Source organism: Ovis canadensis, chromosome 1 (genome assembly GCF_042477335.2).
Source record: "Ovis canadensis isolate MfBH-ARS-UI-01 breed Bighorn chromosome 1, ARS-UI_OviCan_v2, whole genome shotgun sequence".
In the NCBI taxonomy this organism is placed as follows: Eukaryota; Metazoa; Chordata; class Mammalia; order Artiodactyla; family Bovidae; genus Ovis; species Ovis canadensis.
In genome coordinates, this window is record NC_091245.1 from 56,924,155 (window position 1) to 56,944,242 (window position 20,088).

The 20,088-nt window shown below is 36.5% G+C and overlaps 1 pseudogene; it reads left to right on the forward strand.

Annotated features, from left to right (window-relative positions):
* LOC138434143 (craniofacial development protein 2-like) overlaps nt 1-18,668 on the forward strand; it is a 52,153-nt pseudogene extending 33,485 nt beyond the window's left edge.
* The last annotated feature ends 1,420 nt before the right edge of the window (nt 18,669-20,088 follow it).

The window sequence follows — 20,088 nt, forward strand, 5'->3', positions numbered from 1 at the left end:
ACAAATGGTTTATTTTCTACTGATAATACTTTCTAAGTTTTTTTCTTATGAGTTTTACAGATGAATTGCAAATACATGCAATCTCCACATAAGACCAAAACACTTTTATTATGCCTCTTTTTCTTTTTTTCTGTAGCAAAGGATTCCTGTCCTATTCAACAGGATAATTATAGCACTATCTTCCCAGCCACCCAAGCTGGAAAGTTCAAAGTTGTTTCTTTCCAACCTCAAGACCAAAGATAGTCTTTAAGAAGATTATCCCATAATTGACTCCCAATTACTCTTAGGTATTTCCACTTTTTCTCTATTCTGTGTGCTACACGTCCATCCTCTTCTCAGAGTATCCTCCATCCTGTCACCAGTTTACTTTCCACAAGATCAGTCTGGTCATATAATCCAACTGTCCCACCTAGAATCATTCCCTAGTACCATTGTTATTCAGTTACGTCGTGTCTGACCCTTTGCGATCCCATGAACTGCAAGCATGCCAGACTTCCCTGTCCTTCATTATCTCCCAGCGTTTGTTGAAACTCATGTGCATTGAGTCAGTGATGCCATCCAACCATCTCATCCTCTTTCATTGCCTTCTTCTTTGGCCCTCAATCTTTCCCAGCATCAGGGTCTTTTCCAATGAGTCAGTTCTTCATATCAAAGTATTAGGAGTTTCAGCTTCAGCATCAGTTCTTCTAATGAATATTCAGGACTGATTTCCTTTAGGATTGACTGGTTTGATCTCCTTGCTCTCTCCATGGGACTCTCAAGAGTCTTCTCCAGCAACACAATTCAAAAACATCAGTTCTTCAGCACTCAGCATTCTTTATGCTCCACCTCTAACATCCATACAAGACTATGGCTTCAAACCCCTGTTTCTCAGTTATCTTCCTATTATGTTATTCATATCAAAATTTCCAAATTCCCTATGCTTGCTATTCCTTTGTTCACTGCATTTTCTCAATCTGGAATTCAGCTACCTTCATCATTACCTAGCGACATCTTCTTGTCCTCATCTCTTTTACTAATTCCTATTTTTCCTTTATCAAGATATCTTTAAACCCTATTTTTTCTTCTCCAGTAAAATTCTAAAATCAGAATAAAACTTTCTTTCCTCTGGACTCATGTAAGTTGTTGTTTAAGCTTCTTTTTTTTTTTCATTCTGAGTTACACTGCAGTTAACTGTTTGCATGTCTGGCATCAAAACTAGATTATAAACATAACAATATTATTCATTTGTAAACTTAACAGAAAATACATGAACCAATATTCATTAAATATTTAGATCAGAGTTCTAATACTTTTCTTCTTTGTCTTCTTTACATCATCATGTTTCTCTATTCACTGTTATGTTAAAGAAATTCCAATAAGACTTACAGTTACAAAACATATTTTGAAACAGTTCAACTACCTCTATGATAAAATCATTCAATATTCTAAAAGAAGCCTCTGGAGAGTGTTAGATAGATTTTTCATGAGTCTTCAGTTGGACTGAAAACCATATGATTTCAAAGTCAATTGAATGAAAGGGTTGTGGATCCTGCTAACCTATTCCATTTGGATTAACCCATCATCTAGTCAAGAAATGTAGGAAATCATGTCAGCTCACAGAAGGAGGGACTGAAAAGTGTTAGTTATGTTGTCTGTGCTCCAGCTGCATTCTTGTATTGAGGATAAAACTCAGGATGGTCTTCACAAGGACATTAGAGTATTTGCCATAAAGCGATCCACAGACTGGGCCTCAAAGACCTGACTGAATGAACATGGCTCAGAGGGAAGCTGAGGACACCTACTATTATTGACAACAAGCTGAAAGCAGTAACACTAATCTCAAAGCCCATTCTAATATTTACAACTGTGAAGATGTCAAAGTGAACCCTCTTCTCTAAAAACACTCCATTTTTTCTATAATCCTTAAAAGGTTGCTTCAATGATCTGTTTTCACACAATAAACTGATAATAGGTAATTGAATGTCAATTTCCTTTCACTCAAAAATCAGTGCCAAAACAATGCAAGTGTTTTTAAAATTTGTTTTTATCTACTTTTTAATTGGAGCATAATTGATTTACAATATTGTGTTAGTTTCTGCTGTACAACAACATGAATTAGCTATATGTATACATATCCCCTTCCAGTTAAGCCTCCCTCCCACCTTCCCCAAAGCAAATGCTTTTTATCTCTCATGAATCTGTGGTTTGACAAGAATCACCTGGATGCTTATTCTGCTCCACGTGGTATTAGCTTGGGACAACAGTCATCAAGAGACTGGACTGGACTGAAGTATCCAACAGGGCTCATTCCTGTGACTGGTAGTTGGTGTCTGGAGGTCATTTGGGTCTATCAGTGAGTACCTGAGTCTTCTTTACATGGCTTTTCCATGAAGTGAGGCTTTCTGACATGATTCCCTACCTATACTTGACTAAGGTGATGGGCTAATCCAAACGGAATAAGTCAGCAGAATCCACAAATCTTTCATGTAATTGACTGATTCCAAAGATGAAGTGTTTTGAGAGAGCCAAAATAGAATTTGTAGATCCAAAACTCAACTTCAAAGATGCATGATGTCATTTCTGCTCGATGCTATTGAACAAACCCAGTTATAGCAAGCTTAGCCCAGGCCCAAAGGGACAAGAAATAGATTTCAACTCTTAATGGAAGAAATGTACACCCATTGTTAACCCATCTTAGGTATATGGTGGTGGACACTATGCTATAGATATATTTGACAAAAATAATTAAAAAAATAAAAATAAAAGATTTGAGATTACCATCTAAACACTGCATACCCATGTCAACCAAAATTGTCTTGTTCTTTTTAATATACATATTATATTTAATATCATTATATATATAATTATAATATATAATTATAATTTTATATAATATAAATACAAATATTATATTATATATTAAATACATATAATATATTATATAAATATATACAATATATTATATAAATATATTATAAATGTATTATAATATATATAATTATATAATATAATTTAATATACATTATATTTAATATAGTTATATATAATTATAATATATAATTATATATAATTTTATATAATATACTATAAATATATAATGTATTAGATAAATATTATATAAAATATACAATATATTAAATAAATATATTATAAATCTAATATAAATATATATAAATATAATTATATATAATTATAATATATAATATATATAACTATATTTAAATATATTATATATTAAAAAGAACAAGACAATTTTGGTTGACATGGGTATGCAGTGTTTAGATGGTAATTATATATAGTGTGTGCTGCTATCATAAGCACACTATACTTATATTTTTAGTTTTGAAAGTATGTTGAATCAATAACATCATTTTGGAAAATTATTTGATATGATTTCTTGGTATAACTAATTATCACTGAGTTAATATCACTATCTAGTAAGTGAAATGAATATATTTCCAATACATATAATATTTAATACACCTCAGATTTATTAGTTATAACTATAGAAAGCATTTTCTTTTGTTGTTGTTGAGTCCCGCAGTTCTTTGCAATCCCATGGACTTCAGTACACCAGGCTTCCCTGTCCTTCACTATCAGAGCTTGCTCAAACTCACGTCCATCGAGTCGGTGATGCCAACCAACCATCTCATCCTCTGTCATCCTCTTCTTTTGCCTTCAAGCTTTCCCAGCATCAGGGACTTTTCCAATAACTTGACTGTTTGTATTAGGTGCCAGTGTATTGGGGATTCAGCTTCAGCCTCAGTTCTTCCAATGAATGTTCAGGGTTGATGTCCTTTAGGATTGACTGATTTGATCTTGCAGTCTAAGGGACTCTCAAGAGTCTTCTCTGACACCACAGTTTGGAAGCATCAATTCTTCTTTTTTGATACCTGTAAATTTTCTTTTTTTAGTAGCTGTAAATCTCAGACAGTTATTGAATTCTTACTTATTGAAATGTAAGTAAGTTTTTAGACTATGCCTAAGAGGATAACCTAAAACAAAAGTAAAATTTACACTTAAAATGTTCTAGATGATATCATTTTTTTTTATTATTGCCTTGTTATTACTTGGATAAATCTTGTGTCTAACCTAATGATTGGCTTAAGCTGTCATTTTAGAGGTTAAAGCACACACCAATTTGGAAACATTTGTAAAACATTTTTATGGGAAGGAGAAATTTCTCAAAAGTTAGTAAAGATCTTCATATTTCAATCAATAGTTTCATCATAGGGAATTCCTTTAAATAAATTTTGACATAGGTTTAATTTATCATTCTCGTTTATGGATCCTTGAATTAATAAAGAAACTGAAATCATGAGGACAATTGTCAAGCTGAGAAAGGACTTCTTTAAATTACTTCCCTGCAGGATATGTCTAAGGAGACTTATTCTTACCATGAAATTATCTGACAAGAAGAAGCAGCTTTCTCCCCTTTCCTTTCAATATGCTTTCATCACAAGCCATACGTAAGTGATTCTTATAATTCTAGATTTAAATGAGCATTGGAGCTGTGTTCACTTCTGCATCACAGTTGGTTAGCATTTTTATTAATTTTATTGGAATGTAGTTGCTTTACAGTGTTATATTAGTTTCTTTTTTTTTTTGCAGTGTTAATTATATTTATTATGTTGTACATTATATTCCTAATACTTATTCATCTTACAACTGAAAGTTTTTTTTTTTTGATTTTTTTTTTTTTTAGTTTTTTATTTTTTAAATTTTAAAATCTTTAATTAGTTTCTGCTGTACAGCAAAGTGCATCAGCTATATGTTTACATATATCCCCCTTTTTAAAATTTCCTTTCCATTTAGGTCACCATAGAGCATCAGTAGAGTTTCCTGTGCTATGCAGGGGTAGTATTACTTATTTCTTATCTCTTTTCTATACAGTATCAGTGGTGCATATATGTCACATTTGGTTATTCATTTGAGAGAGATGACACTTTTTAAGTGACTCAGAGTTTTTACTGCTATTTTGGACTTAGTTATTGTTAATGTAATAGAGCATGTGAACTAATAATAAAGATCTATTTTCTGAAATAAATAAAAGTAAAACTGAGGTTTTGAAGTAAATATTCTTGGAAAATTTTAGCCTGCATGCCTTATTTCTTAGGTAAAAATGACTTTTGTAACTCAAACAAATGAAAGAATCCTTATAAAATAATGTGAAATTGATTGCAGTTTTGGGCTGCTTTCTTATTTAAAGTCAATCAATTGACAAGAAATAATGGTAGTCCTTCAATAAACTTCAGTCTTACATGCCTTTATGGTTTAAAAAAAATCACTTTTCCTTTATATATGTGTTTCTATAGATATAAGAATTTCTTTTTTAAAAAATAAACAGATAGCTAAGAGATGACAGATAGATGTTACATAGGTAAATACTGCCCTTTTAAATTGTCTTATCCTTTTTGTATCCTCACCAGTCTTTGGTAACCTAGCTTAACATTTAATAGCACTTTATTCTATGTGATTTATTGTAAATCATTCATGTGGGATCTCAAATGTCAAACTATAAAGGCTATTTAGCACAAAAGATAGGCATTATCCAAAATAGGTAAAACTTAGATTTTATTATAACTTTTATGAATAGCTTTGAGCAATGAAAAAAAATGAATTTGATTAGTGTTACAAAAATACAATCCCTGTGGATTAACTTGGCTTGTTAATATGGCAAAATATCTCAGGCAATTAACTTGAGTTTGGCAGATAAATTATGCCATGCCGTGAAAGAATGCTTTTCGCTACTCATGATAATCTAGTAGATCTCTTTAAATTCTAAGCAGAAAATAGTTATTCAATGTGTTCAAGTGAAACTCAAAATATTTTAAAGTCTATAACTATAACCACTCCTTTCTCTTACAAAAAAAAGATTATACTTGTCACGTCCTCTGTCTTCTAAAATCAACAGAATTCCCTCAGTATCCACATCCCAACTTCTGCCATCTTGGAAAGATTATGTACCTACATTATTATCCATTCACAGAAGATGAATTTTCTATCCATATTATCTTGAGATACTTCATTTGTCAATTCTAAACTCTTCTTGTTGGCCAACACATTTTAATAAATGCTTGGAGAGGCCAAAAAGTTATTTAGTTAGTGCTAGTATGTGTTAGGAGAAAGCAATGGCAACCCACTCCAGTGTTCTTGCCTGGAGAATCCCAGGGACGGGGGAGCCTGGTGGGCTGCTGTCTATGGGGTCGCAAATAAAGTCGGACACGACTGAAGTGACTTAGCAGCAGTAGCAGCAGTATGTGTTAGGTTGTTAGATGAACCAAAACAATAAATTGATTTAAACCTGCTCTTTACAACAATGTGAATCAGCTATAGGCTAATAGTGAAGTCACACAGTTGTGTCCAACTCTTTGCTACCCCATGGACTGTAGACTGGCTGGCTCCTCCATCCATGGAGTTTTCCAGGCAAGAATATTGGAGTGGGTTGCCATTTCCTTCTCCAGGAATCTTCCTGACCCATGGATGGAACTCGGGTCTCCCGCATTGCAGGTAGACTCTTTCCCATCTCAGCCACCAGGTATACATGTATCCCCTCACCCTCGAGCCTCCCTCCACTCCTACATCCCACCCTCTAGATCATCAGAGAGCACCAAGCTGAGCTCTCTAAGTTATGCAGCAGCATACTGCTAGCAAACCATTTTGAACATTATAATGTATATATGTCAATAACTCATTTTGTCCCACCATTTCCTTCTCCAATTCTGTGTCCACAAGTCTGTTTTCTAGGTCTGTGCCTTCATTACTGCTCTGCAAAATAGGTTCATCAATACCATTTTTCTAGATTTCATTGTTGCTGTTGTTTAATCACTAAGTCAGGTCCAACTCTGTGCAAGCCCCTTGACTGCAGCATGCCAGGCTTCTGCATACTCTACGATCTCCCAGAGTTTGCTCAAATTCAGGTCCATTGGGTCAGTGATGCAATCCAACCATCTCATCCTCTGCTGTCCCTTTCTCCTTTTGCCCTCAATCTTTTTCAGCATAGTGTCTTTTTCCAGTGAGTCAGCTCTTTGCATCAAATGGCCAATGTATAGGAGCTTCAGCAACAGACACTCCGATGAGTATTCAGGATTGATTTTCTTTTGGATTGACTAATTTGATCTCCTTGCAGTCCAAGGGACTCTCAAGAGTCTTCTCTTCACCACAGTTTGAAAGCATCAGCTCTTTGGAACTCAACCTTCTTTATAGTCCAACTCAACATCTGTACATGAGTATTGAAAAACCATAGCAGATTTTGTCAGCAAATTGATGTCTCTGGTTTGTACTATGCTGGCTAGATTTTCCATAGCTTTCCTTCCAAGGAGCAAGTATCTTAATTTCTCATGGCTGTTAATTTCTCACCATCTGCAGTGATTTTAGAGCCCGAGAAAATAAAATGTATCACTGCTTCAATGTTTTCCCCTTCTTTCTGCCATGAAGTGATGGGACCTGATGTCATGATCTTAGTTTTTTGAATGTTGAGTTTCAAATCAGTTCCTCCACTCTTTTACCCTCATCAAGAAGCTCTTTAGTTCTTCATTTCCTGCCATTAGAGTGATATCATCTGCATATCTGAGGTTGTTGATATTTCTCCTGGCAATCTTGATTCCAGTCTGTGATTCATCCAGCCCAGCACTTTGCATGATGTACTCTGCATATAAGTTAAATAAGCAGTGGCAATATATAGCCTTGATGTACTCCTTTCCCAATTTGGAACCAGTCAGTTGTTTCATGTAAGGTTCTAACTGTTTCTTCTTGACCCACATACAGGTTTCTCAGGAGATAGGTAAGGTGGTCTGGTACTTTCATCTCTTTGAGAATTTTTCAACAGTTTGTTGTGATCCACATAATCAATGGCTTTAGCATAGTCACTGAAGCAGAAGTACATATTTTACTGGACTTCTATTGTTTTATCCATGATCCAACAAATGTTGGCAATTTGATCTGTTGTTTCTCTGCCTTTTCTAAATCCATCTTGTACGTCTCGAAGTTCTCAAATCACATACTGCTGAAGCCTTGCTTGAAGGATTTTGAGCATTATCTTGCTAGCTTGTGAAATGAGAATGATTGTGTGGTAATTAGAACATTTTTTGGCATTGCCCCTTTTGGGGATTGGAATGAAAACTGCCCTTTTCCAGTCCTTTGGCTGCTATTGAGTTTTCTAAATTTGCTGACATATTGAGTGCAGCACTTTAACAGCATCGTCTTTGGATTTTAATAGCTCAACTGAAATTCCTCACCTCCACTAGTTTTGTTTGCAGTAATGCTTCATAAGGCCCCCCTGGCTTCACACTCCAGATTTTCTGGCTCTTGGGAAGTGACCACACCACTGTGGTTATCTGGGCCATTAAGATCTTTTTGTATAGTTCTGTGTATTCTTGCCACCTCTTCTTAATTTCTTCTGCTTCTGTTAGGTTCTTACCATTTATATTCTTCATCATGCCCATCTTTGCATGAAATGTTCCCTTGATATCTCCATTTTTCTTGAAGAGATATCTAATATTTCCCATTCTATTGCTTTCTTTTATTTATTTTCTTTGTTCATTTAAGAAAATCCTCTTATCTCTTATTGCTATTCTCAGGAACTCTGCATTCAGTTGGGCATCTTTCCCTTTCTCCCTTGCTATTTGCTTCTCTTCTTTCTTCACTTATTTGTGAAGCCTCCTCAGACATCCACTTTGCCTTTTTGCATTTATTTTTCTTTAAGATGGTTTTGGTCACTGCCTTCTTCCCTGATAGTTCAGTTGGTAAAGAATCTGCCTGCAATACAGGAGACTCTGGTTCAATTCCTGAGTCAGGAAGATCTGCTGGAGAAAGGATAGGCTACCCATTCTGTATTCTTGGGTCTCCCTGGTGGCTCAGATGGTAAAGAATCCACCTGCAGTGTGGGAGACCTAGGTTCAGTCCCTGGGTTGGGAAGATCCCCCGGCGAAGGGAAAAGCTACCCACTCCAGTATTCTGGCATGGAGAATTCCATGGACTGTATAGTTCATGGGGTCACAAAGAGTCAGACACAACTGAGCAACTTTTTTACTTCACTTCGCTTCTTGTTATCATACAATATTTGTTTTTCTCTTTCTGACTTCTTTCTCTCTGTATGACAGACTCTGTGTTCATCCATATCACTATAGATGACTTAATTTTGTTCCTCAGTAACATCCCATTGTATATATGTACATCTTCTTTATCCATTCATCTGCATATGGACATCTAGATTTCTTCCAAGTTCTGACTATTGTAAACAATGCTGCATTGAACATTGGGTTGCATATATCTTTTTGTATTATTGTTTCCTCAGGGTGTTTGCCTAGTAATGGGATTCCTGAGTCATATGGTTGTTCTACTTTTAGTTTTTTAAGGAACCTCCATACTGGTCCCCATAATGGCTGTATCAATGTACATTCCCACCAACAGTACAAGAGGGTTCCCTTTTTTCCACACCCTCTCCCAACACAATATTGTAAAGCAATTATGCTCCAATTAAAAAAAAAAAGAAGAAGAAATTGAATTGGTAATAAAGAAAAAGAAGGTATGTCTAATCCAAAGTGGCTTCACTGGTGCATTCTATTAAACATATAAATGAAAAAATAATACCAATCCTTTACTAACATTTTCATAAAGTATAGGAGGGGTGAACACTTCTAAACTCATTCTATGAAGTTAGCATCACTCTGATAGTAAAGCCAAATAAAGATAGAGGGCCTCCCAGGTAGCACTAGTGGTAAAGAACCTGCCTGCCAAAGCAGGAGACAAAAGAGAATTGGGCCCAATCCCTGGGTTGGGAAGATCCCCTGGAGAAGGAAATGGCAACCCACTCCAGCACTCTTGCCTGGAGAATCCCATGGACAGAGGAGCCTGGCGGGCTACAGTCCATGGGGTCACAAACAATCAGACATGACTGAAGGGACTTAGTACACATGAAAAGATATGACAGAAAAAGAACTATAGACCAGTATAAGGCAATGGCACCCTCCTCCAGTACTTTTGCCTGGAAAATCCCATGGATGGAGGAGCCTGGTAGGCTGCAGTCCATGGGGCCACTGAGAGTTGGACACGACTCAGTGACTTCACTTTTACTTTTCACTTTCATGCATTGGAGAAGGAAATGGCAACCCACTCCAGTGTTCTTGCCTGGAGAATCCCAGGGACGGGGGAGCCTGGTGGGCTGCCGTCTATGGGGTTGCACAGAGTCAGACACGACTGAAGTGACTTAGCCGCAGGAGCAGCAGCAGCATAATCTATGAACACAGATATAAAGGAATCTTTAAAAAAAAATGTGAATTAACCAAATTAAGAAATGACAAAAAATAAAGAAAAACACACTGATACATGTGCTGGAGTTCTCAGACTTAATTTAACTCATAAAACTCTTTAAAAATTCTGCCATCAGCCTCCATTTATAATGACCAGTTTGAAGCAAGTATACATATGCAGAAAAGTACACATATTTTAAATACACATCTCAATAAATTTTCATGACATAAACATTTGCATAATAGCACCACCAACAAGAAAAAATAAATTACCAGCACCCTGAGAGGCTCCCTAGTTAAGGATAGGGAAGCCTGGTGTGCTGCAGTCCACAAGGTTGCAAAAAGTTGGACATGATTTTGTGACTGAATAATGACAAGGGAATATGAAAACTGATTGACTTACCTTCTTTGTTCTCCAATATTGAAGACACTTTTAGTTACATAAACACACACACACACAATATAGTTTTTTAGGTTTTGTCTTCTGTCTGATAAGTAGACAAGTATCTTATAAAATAAATAATATGTAAGTAAACAACTACTTCCTGCTACTCTAAATTCATCATCTTATAAAAATATCTTCAATATTTGTCAAAGTTTTTTTTCAGATATGTACCTTAGATCACTATATCCAGAGTTAACTCTATTCATTCCTAATTACTAGAAGTGCATTATAACTACATATAGAAATGTTTCTAGAACTTTAATTCACTAATATCTTTACAAGGGAAAACAGAAAACAAAAAATCCTATCTGCACATTTCTAATAAATAAACAACTTTGATTTATATGCAATTCAATGGTCCCAATAGTAGGACAATAAAAGATATGAGATTATTTTAATTGATTTTTTTAAACCAATTCAATGAACACTTTTTACTATCTTTATTATATAGTCCTAGCTATCAGTTTGCATAGGACTTAGAGAACAGACCATTTTGTGCTTTGGATTAAATTAACTAAATAGAGAAGTTAAGAACATTTAACTTCAGTGTTCAAATGTTACATAAGCACATCTTTTTAGTTATTCATTTCAGTTCAATCACTCAGTCATGTCCGACTCTTTCCTACCACATGGACTGCAGCACGCCAGGCTTACCTGTCCATCACCAACACTCAGAGCATACTCAAACTCACATCCATTGTATCAGTGATGCTACCTAACCATCTCATCATCTATTGCCCCCTTCTCATCCTGACTTCAATCTTTCTTAGCATCAGGGTCTTTTCCAATGAGTCAGTTCTTCCCATCAAAGTATTGGAGTTTCAGCTTCAGCATCAGTCCTTCCAATGAATATTCCAGACTGATTTCCTTAAGGACAGAGTGACTTAATCTTGCAGTCCAAGGGACTCTTAAGAATCTTCTTCAACACCACAGTTCAAAAGCATCAATTCTTTGGTGCTCAGCTTTCTTTATAGTTCAACTCTCACATCCATACATGACTACTGGAAAAACCATAACTTTGACTAGACGGACCTTCGTTGTAATGTCTCTGCTTTTTAATAGGCTGTCTAGGTTGGTCACAGCTTTTCTTCCAAGGAGCAAACGTCTTTTAATTTCATGGCTGCAGTCACCATCTGCAGTGATTTTAGAGCCCTCCAAAGTTATGTCTGTCACTGTTTCCACTGTTTCCCCATCTATTTGCCATGGAGTGATGCCATGGACGAGATGCCATGATCTTAGTTTTCTGAATGTTGAGTTTTAGTTATCATGCAATTACAAAGACTTTATTTTTTTTCCTTGCAAATCTGGTCTGTAGATTCCAGTTAATCTTGTTTAATTTCGACTGAATCAAACTAGACTTGTTTGGATGAGCAGTTATCCTAGGGAAGTCTAAGCATGACAGAGGAGAGATCAAATAGGAAGTTCAGGAAGATAGTGTGTACCTAGCAGGTAGTAGTCTGAGGATTGAAGTCCAGAATTCATAAGGTTTCATGAAAGAATGAGAAGCAATGTTATATTTTGAATTTTAAATTCTATGACAAGTGTATGCTACATTGTGATGGAATTCTGAGAAAGCACACTGAGATCAGAATTAGGAAATGTAAAGCAGAAAAATTCAATTGGATTGGCTCTTTTAAGGATGAAACAAGTCTTCTAGGCCTTCTTAGAGGCTGTGGCTGGTCAAAAAAATTGAAATAATTAAACAGATTAACAGGAGAAAAGGGTGCACTTTTGATTAAATTATTACTTGAGAGTCTTTTCAATGGGTTGACGACCTGAGAACTTATATGAGAATAAAAGAGGTTTGAAATAGGCACTCAATTGTAGAAAAATTGCTAGGAAGTAAGGGTTAATTTAACAATATTTGTTTGTACAGATTTCTGAGCCTCCTTTTCCCATCTCTGCTAATGTCTTCCTTCCTCCTGCTACACCTTTTACATGGAGTTTTATCTTCTGCTTTTAGAAAGAAAAAGGAAGGTCAGAGTGTTTGTATGACACCTGCTATCTCTCAATAGCTTTTAATTCACAATAATCCATATGCCAGAACGGCATATTTTGGGGTTAATTCCTTCAGTATTTAAACTCCATTTTCAGGATTCTCAGACCAACTGAATGTCATAGCAGGAAATGTTAGGCTTGCAAGTATTTAGTATGTAAGCAGACTTAACAAAGGAAAGCAGAATATGAGAAAGTCATCTGAAGTGTAGTCTGTTGAATCCCAGCTCAATCAGACACCCTTAGAAAGTGCACCTCAATTTCATGCTCCCCTCCTCAAGACTGAAATCTGCAGTCATTTTCAAAGACAGTCTTTTTGATGCTGGAACCACTTGTCTCAGAGAGCAAGATGCCTGCTAGTTTTGGTTACCTCAGGTCTTGCAGCAGTCAATAAGGTGTGGAGCCTTAGTTTAAAGGCTCAGCTGTGTTACCTGGATATGCAATAAGCTACAAGGTAATTTATACTCCAAATCTTTCTGAATGTACAATTTTACCTTGCTAGATTTCTTGGCCTGAAGCTATCCTGATTTCCTTATTCCCATTCTGATTTCTCTTGAGAGTCCTTGTACACAAAATCTAATCTCAGTGTTGTCATCTGGGGAAACCAGACTAAACCACCTGCTAAACAATCAGGACTATACCAGGAGCTCATTTATGATTATAGCCATAATCCAAAGACAAATGTTAATTGCTCACTCTACAGATGATGCTCTCCCTACAGTTATGGTTTCCCTTAGGTGTGGGTAGGTGTTTCTCAAAGTATAGTCTGAGAATCATCTGGGGAAGAATCATTTTAGATGACAACATATAGGCTTTTAGGCCCTGTCACATGACACCTGAATCAGAGTAACTGAGGCTGGGACAGGTTGGAATCTTTAAGGAAAGCCTCAAGGTGATTCTTATGCACATAGAAGTTTGAGGAACTCTGATCTAAGTCATGTATGAGAAGCTGGTTTATTTCCTAGCTTCCAGATGGTTTGGGCTGCTATTTGTGGCATAGTCTAGGCTGGCTGTAGAAGAGAAACCAGACAGATCTGATGTTATCTGAAAGTATACACACTGTCTGCCAGGAATGAGTCAATTTCTTAGAGATAATAAACTTACATAAGACTCCTTTTAAGGATGAGGAATCCAAGATCTAGAGAGGTTAAGTGATTTTGCCAAATAGCTTGAAAAGACAATCTTTAGATGAAACAAAATATCTCAGGTCTCCTAGTTCTCAAGCCCTGTGCTCTTTTCATCCATGCTACTTCCTTCGACTGTTCATATTGCCACTCTTAAATCAAAGCAAAATATAACAAAATGACAACAGCTGTAATGTTTGCAGTCACCGGTCAAGTTTTGCCTGTGAATATTTTTGTGCATGTATTCCCCTCCCCCCCACATAAAGGCATATCTGGTTCAATGAGAAAAGATGATTAATTCCATGCTTAATTCTAGATGTTTCCCTTTCATTATGCTGTGTCTATCACACAAGGCTGATTCTGATGGCTACAGAAGTTAGACACAGAGGATCTGCACATGGGAATATTTTCATACAAATATGGCTTAATCTAGATATATTAAAATGTCTAGTGGCTTAAATTAATTAAGCAGTAGAATTGCTAACATATACAAACAAAATATCAAACACTTGACATCCTGTAAACAAAGCAAACATAGGCTCCCTAAATTGTTCACTGTTTAACCAGTTGATTTGTGATCATGTGGACAGAGCCTGTGTGTTTATCCAGTTGTATATATGACCACATTCTCATGAAAAGCACGAATGTTTGGGAGATTACTTCTTATTTTTGAATACCAATGCTTTGATCCCTCATTAGTATGCACAATCACATGTTGAGTGCAGAGTTTTAAATTTGTACATTTATTTATTTCAATTTTTTAACCTAAGAAAGAAATAGAAAATAAAAACAAAACAAAATTGGACTTTTTAACTGGTTTTGTAAAATGTGAAAAAGTGAATTGGCTTATAGTTTTAATTTATTGTTACAATATAGTTATAATTTCATTTAATATGAAGTTAGCTATTACAATTTTTAATCATTATACTTTTAGATGAGTTTTATTAAGTTATAGCTACATTCTATTTTCATACAGAGAAAGAGTTTTTTGGATAAGTGTTACTCTTTGGGGGTTGGGCTATAGATAGACACTAATCTGCTTCTATTGAAAAAGCCACATTTAAAATAAGGAATTCATGAGTTTTTGTTTTTCATCAGTTCTTAAAGTATTTTATGGGATAAGGGATGGTTAGTGTGCTTCTGGTGTTTTTTCCTCTTTTTAATGTCAACAGGAGCAAACCACATACTAACTGCAAAGCACAGCTATTAGATTAAATATTTTGATGCTCACAGTGTAACTCAGAAATTTTAGAGTATGTCAAGACATTCTATGTCTCTGATAAGGCTTGGCTTGTTCTGGTATAAATTTATTAAGGTATACAACTATGCCAAGTCTCAACATGAAGTAAGTTGCCATATAAAGAAACTGAAATTTTATGGTAGCTCTGATCAATCTATACAAATACTCTCTCCATGCCATAGGCTGCAGTCTTATACTGTTAGTCCAAGGGGCAATAGTTTATCTCTGCTTATACTCTTCAAACTGTTCATTATCTGACATCAATTTTGCTTTAGGTCTGAAGGCTTGTGGTGTAACCATGATGAAGGAAACTGGGATAGGGGTCAATAATATATATGCCTTTTGCTCTCCTGCTTTTCTTCCTAGTTTTTATTTACCTTCATTTTGCATGTGCATATACTCTGGGTAGTTATTTATTTTTTTAAAAATGGATATTATTTTAACCCTTTTATCTCAAAAGCTGCAGTTGGCTATGTTTGCCTGTTTGCTTTTACTGGAAAAATTTAATTTCATTTTAAAGCACATTTATTTATTTATTTTTGGCTACATTTGGTCTTAGCTGCAGCATGAAGGAATCTTCTGTTGTCGCATGCAGGCTCAGTAGTTGAGACACTTTGGCTTAGTTGCCCCTCGCATGTGGGAACTAGTTCCACACGTGGAACTTAGTTCCACAACCAGGGATCGAACTCTCATCTCCTGCATTGCAAGGCAGATTCTTAACCACTGGACCACCAGGGAAGTACTTGGATGACTTTAATTTTTTTTTTTTTTATTTTATTTTTATTTTTATTTTTTTTTATTTTTTATTTTTTATTTTTTTAATTTTAAAATCTTTAATTCTTACATGCGTTCAGAAGAGTTTTCTAATGATTACTTTTGGGTTTAAAATGATAATTTGGTACAGTGGAAAGATCCAACATGGATGACAGATGGGTTGTTTGGAGTTGAAATTCTGTGATTAACATGTGTGAACTGTGGAAAAACACCTTGCCTTCTTCCCTCAGGTGCTTCATTTATAAAATAAGGTCTGTTAGGAAAATACTCCATATGACAGATTGCATGAGTGCATACTTAGTCTGTTAGTCATGTCCAACTCTTTATGACCCCATAGACTGTAGCTGGCCAGGCTCCTCTGTCTATGGATTTTCTAGGAAAGAATGCTAGAGTGGGTTCCCATTCCCTTCTTCAGGGGGAGATCCTGACCCAGATATCAAACTTAGGTCTCCTGTATCACAGGCATGTTCTTAATCTTCTGAGCCACCAGGGAAGCCCACCAGATTGGATAATGGCCCCCAAATTGCCCTAATCCTTGGAACCTTTAAATATGTTATTTTACAAGACAAAAGAGATCTTATAGATGGAATTAAGACTTTAAGTGGGGAGATTATCCTGGATGGGCCCAATGATATGTGTTCCCAAAGCTGAAGAGGAAGGCAGAACGGTCAAAGATCTGATGACAGAAGAGGCAGCAGAGAGTCAAAGTATGAGAGAGACTCACATTGTTACTGGCTTTGGAAACAGGAAAGGAGCTTGGTAGAGGAATACAGCCAGACCCTAGAGGCTGGAAACAGCTGTCAGCTGACGGCCAGCAAGTTAATGGAGACATCAGTCGCAAAATCAAAATGAACTGAATTCTTCCAACAACCGAATGAGCAAGAATCCCCAGAAAGGAACATGTAGCTTTGTTGTTCTTGTTTAGTTCCTTACTCATGCCTGACTCTTTGCAACCCCGTTGTCTATAGCCCACCAGGCTCCGATGTCCAGGGATTGCCCAGGCAAAACATGAGAGTGGGTTCCCATTTCCGTCTCCAGGGGATCTTCCTGTTCCAGGGATCAAACCCACATCTCTTGCTTGGCAGGTGGATTGTTTACCACTGAGGCTCTGGGAAGCCTATACCTTGTGTTATGCTATGCTGCGCCCATACCTTATAGAATTATACCACTGAACTTGAAAATTTTTGTTTACAACATAATTATAACTAATGCTATATAGCTGGAAAAAACATTAATAGTATGTGAAAACATTTTTCAGACTTCAAAGTGTGGAGTCAACTCATAAAGATTTGTTAAGAGCTACTGAACATTCTTACATGCGCTGGGGATATGAAGAAAAATGAGATATTATCCTTGATCTCAAAAAACTAATACTGGCAGGAGATAAAAGCATATAAACAAATAAATCAAGGCCACTATGCATTAAATGTATTATGTTTGAGGTGTATTATAAGGAATAGTGAGGGCATAAAGGAGGAGGCTTGGTTTCTATAGTTATGCGTTATTTTACATTTTTCATTCTCATTTAAAAGGGTCTTTTTATTTTTCAATAAAGCAGAAAGCAGTTTTCTACTTTTTCATTCTAAAATTGTATTAAAATATATTTAGAGGAATGCAAACCAAAACTAAAGTAAAGTATCAATTCCTAAGCTGTAACCAGTTTTGAATTCTTGATGTCAAATGATAGAGAAAATATGCTCCATCTAGTTGGGTCTTTAAGGATAAAGTTTTACTTGTCATTGTATTATCACACTAGGACCACAGCCTTGTCTAACTCAGTGAAACCAAGCCATGCCTGAGGGGGAACCCAAGACAGGCGGGTCATGGTGGAGAGGTCTGACAGAAGGTGGTCCACTGGAGAAGGGAATGGCAAGCCACTTCAGTATTCTTGCCTTGAGAACCCCATGAACAGTATGAAAAGGCAAAATGATAGGATACCAGAAGAGGAACTCCCCAGGTCAGTAGGTGCCCAATATGCTACTGGAGATCAGTGGAGAAATAGCTCCAGAAAGAATGAAGGGATGGAGCCAAAGCAAAAACAAGACCCAGTTGTGGATGTCACTGGTGATAGAAGCAAGAACCAATGCTGTGAAGAGCAATATTGCATAGGAAACTGTAATGTCAGGTCCATGAATCAAGGCAAATTGGCAGTGGTCAAACAAGAGATAGCAAGGGTGAACGTCGACATTCTAGGAATCAGAAACTAAAATGGACTGGAATGGGTGATTTTAACTCAGATGACCATTATGTCTACTACTGCAGGCAGGAATCCCTCAGAAGAAATGGAGTAGCCATCATGGTCAACAAAAGAGTCCGAAATGCAGGACTTGGATGCAGTCTCAAAAATGACAGAATGATCTCTGTTCGTCTCCAACAAACCATTCAATATCACAGTTATCCAAGTCTATGCCCCAACCAGTAATGCTGAAGAAGCTGAAGTTGAATGGTTTTATGAAGACCTACAAGATCTTTTAGAACTAACATCCAAAAAAGATGTCCTTTTCATTATAGGGGACTGGAATGCAAAAGTAGGAAGTCAAGAAACACCTGGACTAACAGGCAAATTTGGCCTTGGAATAAGGAATGAAGCAAGGCAAAGACTAATAGAGTTTTGCCAAGAAAATGCACTGGTCATAGCAAACACCCTCTTCCAACAACACAAGAGAAGACTTTACACATGGACATTACCAGATGGTCAACACCGAAATCAGATTAATTATATTCTTTGGAGCCAAAGATGGAGAAGCTCTTTACAGTCAACAAAAACAAGACCAGAAGCAGACTGTGGCTCAGATCATGAACTCCTTATTGTCAAATTCAGATTTAAATTAAAGAAAGTAGGGAAAACCTCTAGACCATTCAGGTACGACCTAAATCAAATCCCTTATGATAACACAGTGGAAGTGAGAAATAGATTTAAGGGACTAGATCTGATAGATACAGTGCCTGATGAACTATGGAATGAGGTTCGTGACATTGTACAGGAGACAGGGATCAAGAACATCCTCATGGAAAAGAAATGCAAAAAAGCAAAATGGCTGTATGGGGAGGCCTTGCAAATGGCTATGAAAAGAAGGGAAGCAAAGCAGAAAAGGAAAGATATAAGCATCTGAATGAGGAATTCCAAAGAATACCAAGAAGAGATAAGAAAGCCTTCTTCAGAGATCAATGCAAAGAAATAGAGGAAAACAACAGAATGAGAAAGACTAGAGATCTCTTCAAGAAAATTAGAGATACCAAGGGAACGTTTTATGCAAAGATGGGCTCGATAAAGGACAGAAATGGTATGGACCTAACAGAAGCAGAAGATATTAAGAAGAGGTGGCAAGAATACACTGAAGAACTGTACAAAAAAGATCTCCATGACCCAGATAATCATTATGATGTGATCACTAATCTAGAGCCAGATATTTTGGAATGTGAAGTCAAGTGGGCCCTAGAAAGCATCACTACGAACAAAGCTAGTGGAGGAGATGGAATCCCAGTTGAGCTGTTTCAAATCCTGAAAGATGATGCTGTGAACGTGCTGCACTCAATATGCCAGCAAATTTGGAAAACTCAGCAGTGGCCACAGGACTGGAAAAGGTCAGGTTTCATTCCAATCCCAAAGAAAGGCAATGGCCAAAGAATGCTCAAACTATCGCACAATTGCACTCATCTCACATGCTAGTAAAGCAATGCTCAAAATTCTCCAAGCCAGACTTCAACAATACGTGAACCGTGAACTCCCTGATGTTCAAGCTGGTTTTAGAAAAGGCAGAGGAACCAAAGATCAAATTGCCAACATCTGCTGGATCATGGAAAAAGCAAGAGAATTCTTAGAAAAACATCTATTTCTGCTTTATTGACTACACCAAAGACTTTGACTGTGTGGCTCACAATAAACTGTGGAAAAATTCTGAAAGAGATGGGAATACCAGACCACCTAACGTGCCTCTTGAGAAATCTGTATGCAGGTCAGGAAGCAACAGTTAGAACTGGACATGGAACAACAGACTGGTTGCAAATAGGAAAAGGAATACGTCAAGGCTGTATATTGTCACCCTGCTTATTTAACTTCTATGCAGAGCACATCATGAGAAACGCTGGACTGGAAGAAACACAAGCTGGAATCAAGACTGCCAGGAGAAATATCAATAACCTGAGATATGCAGATGACAACACCCTCATGGCAGAAAGTGAAGAGGAGCTAAAAAGCCTCTTTATGAAAGTGAAAGAGGAGAGTGAAAAAGTTGGCTTAAAGCTCAACATTCAGAAAACGAAGATCATGGCATCTGG